General features: G+C 42.5%; 1 protein-coding gene across 3 annotated transcripts in view; it reads left to right on the top strand.

Annotated features, from left to right (window-relative positions):
• Positions 1-279: 279 nt before the first annotated feature.
• LOC133507328 (zinc finger protein GLI2-like) overlaps positions 280-8,437 on the top strand; it is a 38,341-nt gene continuing 30,183 nt past the window's right edge. For all 3 annotated transcript variants that reach the window (XM_061832274.1, XM_061832264.1, XM_061832258.1), the window contains exon 1: positions 280-476. The gene's annotated coding sequence lies outside the window, so the exon portion shown is untranslated. The remainder of the gene's footprint in view (positions 477-8,437) is intronic.

Raw genomic sequence — 8,437 nt, 5'->3', positions numbered from 1 at the left:
TTTTTAACGCTCCTGCGTGAAGACGGCAGTCTACCTGTGTTCCATCGACATTAAAAAAAAAAAATAGCATGAATTACATTCGGGAATGGAAAAAATGACGATTTGAAAACTTCAAGAAAGACAAGTTTGGAGTTTTTCCAAGCACTTTACATCTTCATGGTGTCCGCGCGGTGATTGGCTATTGACCGGAGGGTGGGGGTATAGGGATGGAGTTTGCTGAGGAGCACAACGCACCGCGCCTTTAGCTCGCAGCGTGACACTTCCCCGACTACCCCCCCCCCCCCCGCCAAAAAAAAAAAAAAAGTTTCGTGGATCCACCTGGAGTAGTTGCGTGCACCGAACTTGTGGATCCACACGGAAGACACCGTCAGTCCGTCCGTCGTGTGGTTGTGACTTGTGACTTGCTTTGAGAGGAAAAGTTTTGAAACCGCGCTCGAACACGAGATTTGTCCAGGAGGAGAAAACGGGGAGACCGGGTGAGTCCTGAATGTCGAACTTTCAACGCAAATGCACAAGAAATTAAAGAAGCATTGGTACGGGTTTGTAGTTTAATCGCTAAAATCACAAAAATAGTCATTAAATGAATACGTTACTACTACGACTACTACTAATAATAATGCACGTATATTAGAAATACAAATGCATCTGCCATAATCTTGCATACCTGTCTGTTTTCTACTCCAGTTGAACTTTTTTTGTTGTTCTTGCATGTAACAAGTGTGCAATTTAATTAACTTCTAAGATGTACAAGAAATAGTTTCTGGTTTGAGCTAAAACGGACATTTTTCATAAAACGGGCGAGTTTTGAATGTTGAATTTAGGGAATCTATAAATTAATATGATTCAGCTGCAGGACGAACTGGTTAGTGGTTAACATTTCTGCCTTATAACTCTGAGGTTGGGGCTTCAAATACACTCTCTGTGTGTGTGCGGGGTTTGGATATTGTCGTTAGACCTATGTGGATTTTCTTAGTGTACTTCTGCATTTTTAAAAACATAAATGTTAGGCCCATTGACTCTAATGGGTCGTTAGGTGTGAATGTGATCGGGAATGTTTCTTTATCTAAACGTACCCTGTGATTAGGTCAAAACCAATTCAGGTGCACCCCACTTTTTGCTCAAAGGCAGTTGGGATACACAGCAACTCACCTGCGACTCAAATGGGGGTAAGTGTGATACCAAATAGATTGATGGGTGATCGCAAGTGTTGCCTTCATGACGATGGAGCCTGCGATGAGGTTCCACACGCACGATGAGGGTCCACACGCACGGCTGACGGGTCCACTCGTGGGCCTCATGTTTACAAGTACAACTTGAGTGCATTATTCTTTGACCTTCCACAGGGGGGGCCAAAGGATGTGAACAAATTGAGGGGGCCCCTTTCCATAAAGCAGATTGATGTGGGCGAGTGCAGGGGGGGTGCTTTCAAATCTGATCTTCCATGTCACTTGTAAACCCCCCAAGTGCCTTCACTTGCTTTTCACACACTTTTATCTCCTGACTCACAAGCCCATCTAAGCACAGAGGGGGGGGGTTTAAAAAGATCAAGCTGTGTATTTCATCCAATAATAAGCTGCCATATAAGGATGCAGACGAGAGCCAAAGAAGGATGGTAGAAAATATACCCCAAAAAAATAAAAAAATCCACTGTCAATTATATCAAATAGACTTTCGGATCTCAGAAATAAATTCCCTGCACACAAAATAGTTCCCTCTTTTATTAAGTTGCATGCTGTTCCGACTGAGAAGAAAACAAATTCTCATAGCTTTGCTGACTGAAGAAAAACTAAAGTGGAATTTTTGAACACCGGCAGCTGAGCGTTTTGAGGCTGGCACAAGATAAAATATTCGCCACTAGTTGACATCATCAAAGAATTGTGTGCAAAAGGCCCCGGATGGGGACTATCGAGCTCCTCAGAATCATCATTAATGCTCCTTAATTGGTTCGCATTCCCCCATTTCATTAATTGCGCTTCTTATTTCACACCTTCAAAGACCTCAAGATCGCAATCAATCTCAGGCAGTCAATCAATCAACATCCCAACTTGTTTGCACATCGTTTTCATCGTGTCGTGAAAAGCGTAAGAAGCTAATTTTCACTATTTCTTTTCAAATGAAGGGAGTAAAAATAAAAAACCCTTTCAGAGAAGACAGTGCTCAATAAAGTACAGACACCTGTAAATCTAAAGTACTTTGTTAGAACCCGGGGCACACGGATTGGGCTTTGGACTCCTTGCATTAAAACATTGTAGCTAATTAATCTGCAATGCACACACGTTTTGTTACAGGTGAAAAACAGCAATAGCAGCCTTCCAAATTGCACTTTTTTTTTGGTACTTGTTACATTTTGTGTACATAATGTTAAAATGCTTTTGAGGTTACTTTTTCATAGAGCTTTGGGTGACAAAATGAATCTTAATCGTATTCCTGAACATTTATGTGACCAACGAATTTGTCAAAATGTGTAATGTTTGTTTTTGCCTCTTGCACGCCGTTTTGCTCAACATTTTTTTTGCCACCATACGTCTGCCTCTCATGTGTATATCTGTAGTATTCTTAACATGTTTTTGTATTTGGCGAGGAAGCAAGATGTAACCAAAATATTGGAAATAGCTCAATTGTGTAAAAGTGTAGCTAATGTGCCAAGTGCTTCTTTGCGATTTTTCGGCTCTCCGTGGATGCCAAACCATATTTTATGCCACAAAACCTTTGAAAATGTTGGATATGATCTTGTTTCCACAATCTGATTTGAAGCCGGGGATGACAAATTGATTAAAAATGTTATTTTTTGGGGGAACTTCCCCAACTGAGCAGGTCTGAACAGGATGTGAGCTCATGTTTGATCGGTCCTATAAATTGAAACGTCATCCGCTTGCCTTTATTTGCACATGGTCCACACACGCAATAAACAACTGCCTTCCTTCCAAGCCGCAGTCTATTTTAGACCCTGGCTTGCTTCTTTTACGGGACCGCTATTATTCAAAGGAGAATAGGTGGTGGGCCTGACCATAAATTCCAGCAAGTGGCCGTCGTGAAGGGGTTCGCCGGCGAGGAATTGACAGCGATTTTTAACGCAACTACGCTGTGACCTTTTGGGCTGAGACACGTGGTCGTTTGTTAGGGTGACAAGATCGCTGTTCATAATTCAGTCTTGAAATTCATTATTATTTCCCCGACCCGATCTCATTTGACTTGTAATCTAAATCTGCAATTGTGCGCTGGTGGGATCGTTGTTCATGTGTGAACAGGGTTACATTTGCATTCGCCTATTTGTGCGTGTGCCACTCCTCGCTGTTCACTTTTCAGTGCTCTACTTGTGGCAAAAATGGCATAACAAACAAAGACTGAGGAAGAAAGTCAGTAACTTAATTGTCATATCCAGCTAAGACTACAACAAAAGGTGAAATTAATACTATGAGGATGGGAAATATTGCGCATCTGTGTTGCAGAGTTGCACATTATTGCAAGCTTGGTTTAGGAGCAAGGACAAAAATGAAAAACTGAAAAAAAAAAAAAAAATCCAATGTTCATACCGTACCAGAGTACCAGAGCAAAATGTGGTGTGCAGCATGTCCTTTATACATTTTTTTTTTTTTTTTTTTTATGACCTCAAGTCAATCAAGGTAACAATTGTAAACAAAAATGAATTTACATTGGTCGCTTAACTGCCTGGTGAGGAGTCCAAGACGCGTTCCATGGCCTTGAACATTTTAAACATTTTAGATTTAAAATACTCATAGATAGAGATGCGAAGTGTGTCAGAAAAAAATGCAAGACTGGAGTCACAGAAGATTAAAAAAAAAAAAAAAAAAAAAAGTTGTGGCTGCTTTCCTATGACAATGCGGTCACTTACAACACCCTGAGAAGATGACAATTCTTGCCTGAAAAGAACATCGCCATGCCGGAACAACCTCCCTACTCACCCAAACTGGCTCTGAGGGATGTTTTCCCTCCCCAAGATTCAACCGGTCATCAAGGGGACCCGTTTGGAAGATTCCGACGACGTCGAGATGCTACGACAATGCCACTGCACAGGATCCCGGAAGATTCCTCGCAGGAGAGTGGAAACGTGTGGCAGAGAAGGCTAGCAAAGTGCATTAGACTCCATGTGAACCAGTTCCAAGGGGAAAGCCTGTCATTTGGATTTTAACTTCGGACGGTACTTACTGACACCAGTCCTGGAACATTTCTGACACACCACGTACAGCTTGTGAAAACATGATAAGACCACTGCTGGATTATCGGTGAATTCCAATACAACAGAACTGACCGAAGTGTCACAATATCACACACTCAACTCACATTTAGGGTTTCATGCAAACAAAGCATAACATACATGTAAGACGACAATTAAGATACACATTCAAGCAACTGAGGAGACTATAAAAACACGCTTGAACTAAAATGATAATCATCCTTATAACAACAACCGTTAAGCGTTGAATGGCACAACGCATGTTGGGACCCACAGTGAATGTATAATGACTGTATCTAGGCAGGACAAGCCCCACAACAACCTGATTGGCTCCAGTGTCACGGATTACCATCCGAAACACATCACATTTCTACGAAACAAATAGGTTTGTGGTTAGCTTTAGGGATACGGTTGCGGTTTTTAATGTAAAGATTAGGGTGGGTTAGGGTTACAGGGAAATATTACCATCACCACACTTAAGTCACATACTCCGGGACTGAAGTGCGCAAGAGAGGACTTGCTAACTACCAGAGGGCCTTCTGACTTTTCTTCGACAACTCTCGTCAATTCGCTGAAGCTTTTTCCAGAGTTGCTCTTGGCGCGCTCTTCAAAGCCTCGCGACCCGGTACACAAGTCCAGCTGCGTAAGCGGGGACATCGTCTAACGCTTCCGATGAAAGACTTTGGACGTTCTGCGGCTCTGTGCTTCATGGGGATTTGGCTTTGTGGACGATTGCCCGATGCTGCTATCATGCTGCCTGGTCTCAACCTCCATTGTCCCGATGTGTCGCAGGGCTAACAAGCTTAAAGGAAGACTTTGTCGAAACTAATAGGAATGGGATCACACATTAGTTAGTAGATGAGGGTTCAGTATTTCTTTCGCCGTAAATAGTAACCAGGAAGTGTTGTGTTATGAGAGCCAGCAAAACGAGTTGATGCTCAGTGTTATTACTATACCGACCATTGAGCAAACAAAATAAAATAAAAATAACAATGTATAATGTTCAAGCGTTTGAGCCAGAACACACACAGGCGGAATTCGACGTGTTGGGAGGGACGTGGCACTGACAACAAACAATAACAGCCCCATGAAATGGATCACTGAGATGTGATGTTTTTCCGAGGAGTTGGTTTAGATGTAGATAATATATAGCAGGTGACCAGATTTTTATTTTTTTTAAACACCAAGTTGTACTTTTCAAGCAGCAAAGCTTCTTGCAATGCACCGGTGGCGGGAGTGGGGGGTCGACTGTTGCACGCGCGGATCGCCGTAAATAGTAACCAGGAAGTTTTACACGTATATATCCATCCATCCATTTTCTTAGCCCGGACGATGGTCGAAGGTGTGCTGAAGCCTATCCCAGCTGTCAACAGGCAGGAGGCAGGTTACACACACACACAGACACGGGGAGAACATGCAACATGTAAACTCCACACATGGAGGTCCGGGATTGAACAGCTGCGCCACCCTCATAACGTATGTCGTTGCTTTACCGTACCAGCACGAGAGGCTATAAGCTAGGCGGCTAATAACCAGTAATGATTAAATGTGTGCAAATTTCCCTTCTGATGAATGAGCCTCAATTGTGACAGCCACAGCTTTATCCTGTCAGGTTGACCCCACGGGAGGTTAAAGAAGGACAAATTTGGGTGCGTTTTCTTAGTTTTGGTGGAGAACAAGTCGGCATCTTGGCTTAGCTAGAACGAATGGTCTGTAATGCTAAGCACCGGCGACGTCAGGGGCAGGGTCAAGGATGTTTCTTTCAGATTAGCTCTGAAAGCTGGCACATATCCAAATTTTGCTTGAATTTTAAATATGTTCTTTATTTTCAATGAATGTCCAAAATATATGTAATAATAATATTACTTCACATTGGAAGGTTTATTGTACATATGAATTTTGAGGAGAGTCTTCCTTTAATCGATGCTCTTTTCAGAAGGCCAACATTACAGTTAAGATTTGAAAGATTCAAGAATTTTGTGAAATACTGGATTTGTTTTGTTTCTTTGTCTTTCTGCCATTGTCATCAAATTTTCAACAAATTATAAACATTTCGCTTTGCTTGTGGTGAACTAATATAGAGGTTTTACTTTTTGAAAAAGAATGGAATAAATGGAATTTACCTCGATATTGAAAAAAAAAGTAATATTCCACTGACTTTCGTTTTCCGTGTTAGCATACAAGTAAGTGCCCATATATATATTTTTTTTTAAATATATTTTTATAGTTAGGTTGCTGTAACTAACGAAAATTGTTGCGGCGTGTGCTGAGCTCTGTAATGTCCGTGCACCATTCCTTGTTGATATAAAAGCATATTTTACCCCCTTTCGTTTTCCGTGTTAGCATACAGGTGAGTGCTCCTCCTTCGTGATTTCTGTCACATAGAGTAAAAGATCAAGGGCACAATACTGGGCTTTTGTGACGCAGTACTGAGTCCCATGATGTGAGTATGCCAGGTAGCCTAGTAGTCAGTCTGGGCTTGATGTGCTGTCAGGCGCATCTTCAATAAATGCAGTTAGAAACATAATGTCGTCCACCTTGCGTATGTATGAGTAACGGAGCTCAGGGTTCGAAAATGGCAGCCGTTCGAGTGAAGTCACGTGAAAGCAACCAATTGTAGCGCAGCGGTGCAATATTATTGGAGCAGGATGTGTGGTGCCTAGAAACAATGCGGGAATCCTAATAATGCGGTGGTGACTCAAGTACAGCAAGCAGCATCAGACACAGAAACATGGACTGTTGATGAGCCCTCTGAAGTTAGGCCACTTGATGACTGCTAAATTGGCGTCTTGAGTTCGTGTCTTTCAGATGCTCGGCCATGTACGCAACTAGATCTGACCCAAAAAAAAAAAAAAAAAAAAAACGCCACAAGAGGCCAGAGGTAACGTTCAACTTTCATGTTGTCTGTGAGCTGCCTCGGTGGGTGGGGTGATGAAATAATCAATTATGCATATCAAAGATAAAGCGCTCGTAGCCTCGCAGTCAGGAATCGTAAAGAAGCCGCCATGTGAAAGTGCATGACTAATGCCGGGCTTAAGAGAGTTTAAGCGCTGATCAATCGACGACGTGGCGAGAAAAGACAGGTGAGAGTTTGGGTTGTTGAAGTCAAGGACTGATGAGTGCTCCAGTCATGATTTAAAGATAGGCATGCGTGTGGGATGAAAGGTGAGCAAAACCAAAGCATGCCATCAACTAGATGGTGACTGTGTGGCGCCAAAGATGTTTAAAACTCCAGAAAGACTGTGCAAGTATCAATCACATACTGCAGTTGGAAGTCACACAATGTGTCAGGGTGTCTGGAAGAAGGTGTGACAGGCGCCTTACTCATGATGATAGGTCGTGTTCGAGGAGCATGGTGGTCATTTGTTCTGTTGGGTGGTTGGTTGTTCTGTCACTTTGACTCACTTAAGTGTACGTTGGCTTGTGCCTCACAAAATGAGTCCACGTTCAAAAAGTGCTTTTCACTTTCTGGACAGCACCGTGATGGCACCGCTCCCATTCGCCCACTACGTTAACACCCCTACGTCAGATGCAGACTGGCATGTCGCTTTTGAAGTGGAAATGGGTGGTCCTGTGACATTCCTTAATGGAGAGGTGGAACTTTTACAAGTAAATAAGGACACTATCTTGTTAAATATTTAAACAAGACCATTGCTGAAGGAAGCCAGGTTGGTTGTGGTCTTCTGAAGATCATTTGATACCCATGAACATACCGTTTCCTGGAAAAATGAAAAGTTTGAGATCAAGCAGATAGAATGGAGAACGATTGGAGAAAACATGGACACGCTACAGGCTTTAGTTGTTTGCGCTGGGACCACAAATAGTTACGTAGGTTGTATTCTGATAACTAACACGTTCTTAGAGGTGATTTGACACTGAAAAGAATCCCACCGCACCACTCGACAGTCGCACTACCTTGGTCATTTCCCACATCTGATCCTGCCGAGCCCTTTTCTGTCCTTTCTCATTTTGTCCTATTGGGTACTAGCGTGAGTATACGGTATACACACAGCAAGACAGAGACAGAGAGAGAGAGAGAGAGAGAGAGAGAAATATTCTGAGATCTGCAGCGCAACAGAATCTTGGTTCTTTGTTTCGAGATTAGCGTGACACACCACTCGCACGCACACACACACATGCACACAAACTGTTAACCTCCTTTTTTTTTTTTTTTTTTTTTTAAATCTTCACGTGTGAGGTCTGTATATGAGTAAGCTCAACCAGCAGCACACATTGAGTGTT

This window comes from Syngnathoides biaculeatus, chromosome 2, assembly GCF_019802595.1.
Source record: "Syngnathoides biaculeatus isolate LvHL_M chromosome 2, ASM1980259v1, whole genome shotgun sequence".
In the NCBI taxonomy this organism is placed as follows: domain Eukaryota; kingdom Metazoa; phylum Chordata; class Actinopteri; order Syngnathiformes; family Syngnathidae; genus Syngnathoides; species Syngnathoides biaculeatus.
This window is presented reverse-complemented; position numbering and strand designations above follow the sequence as displayed.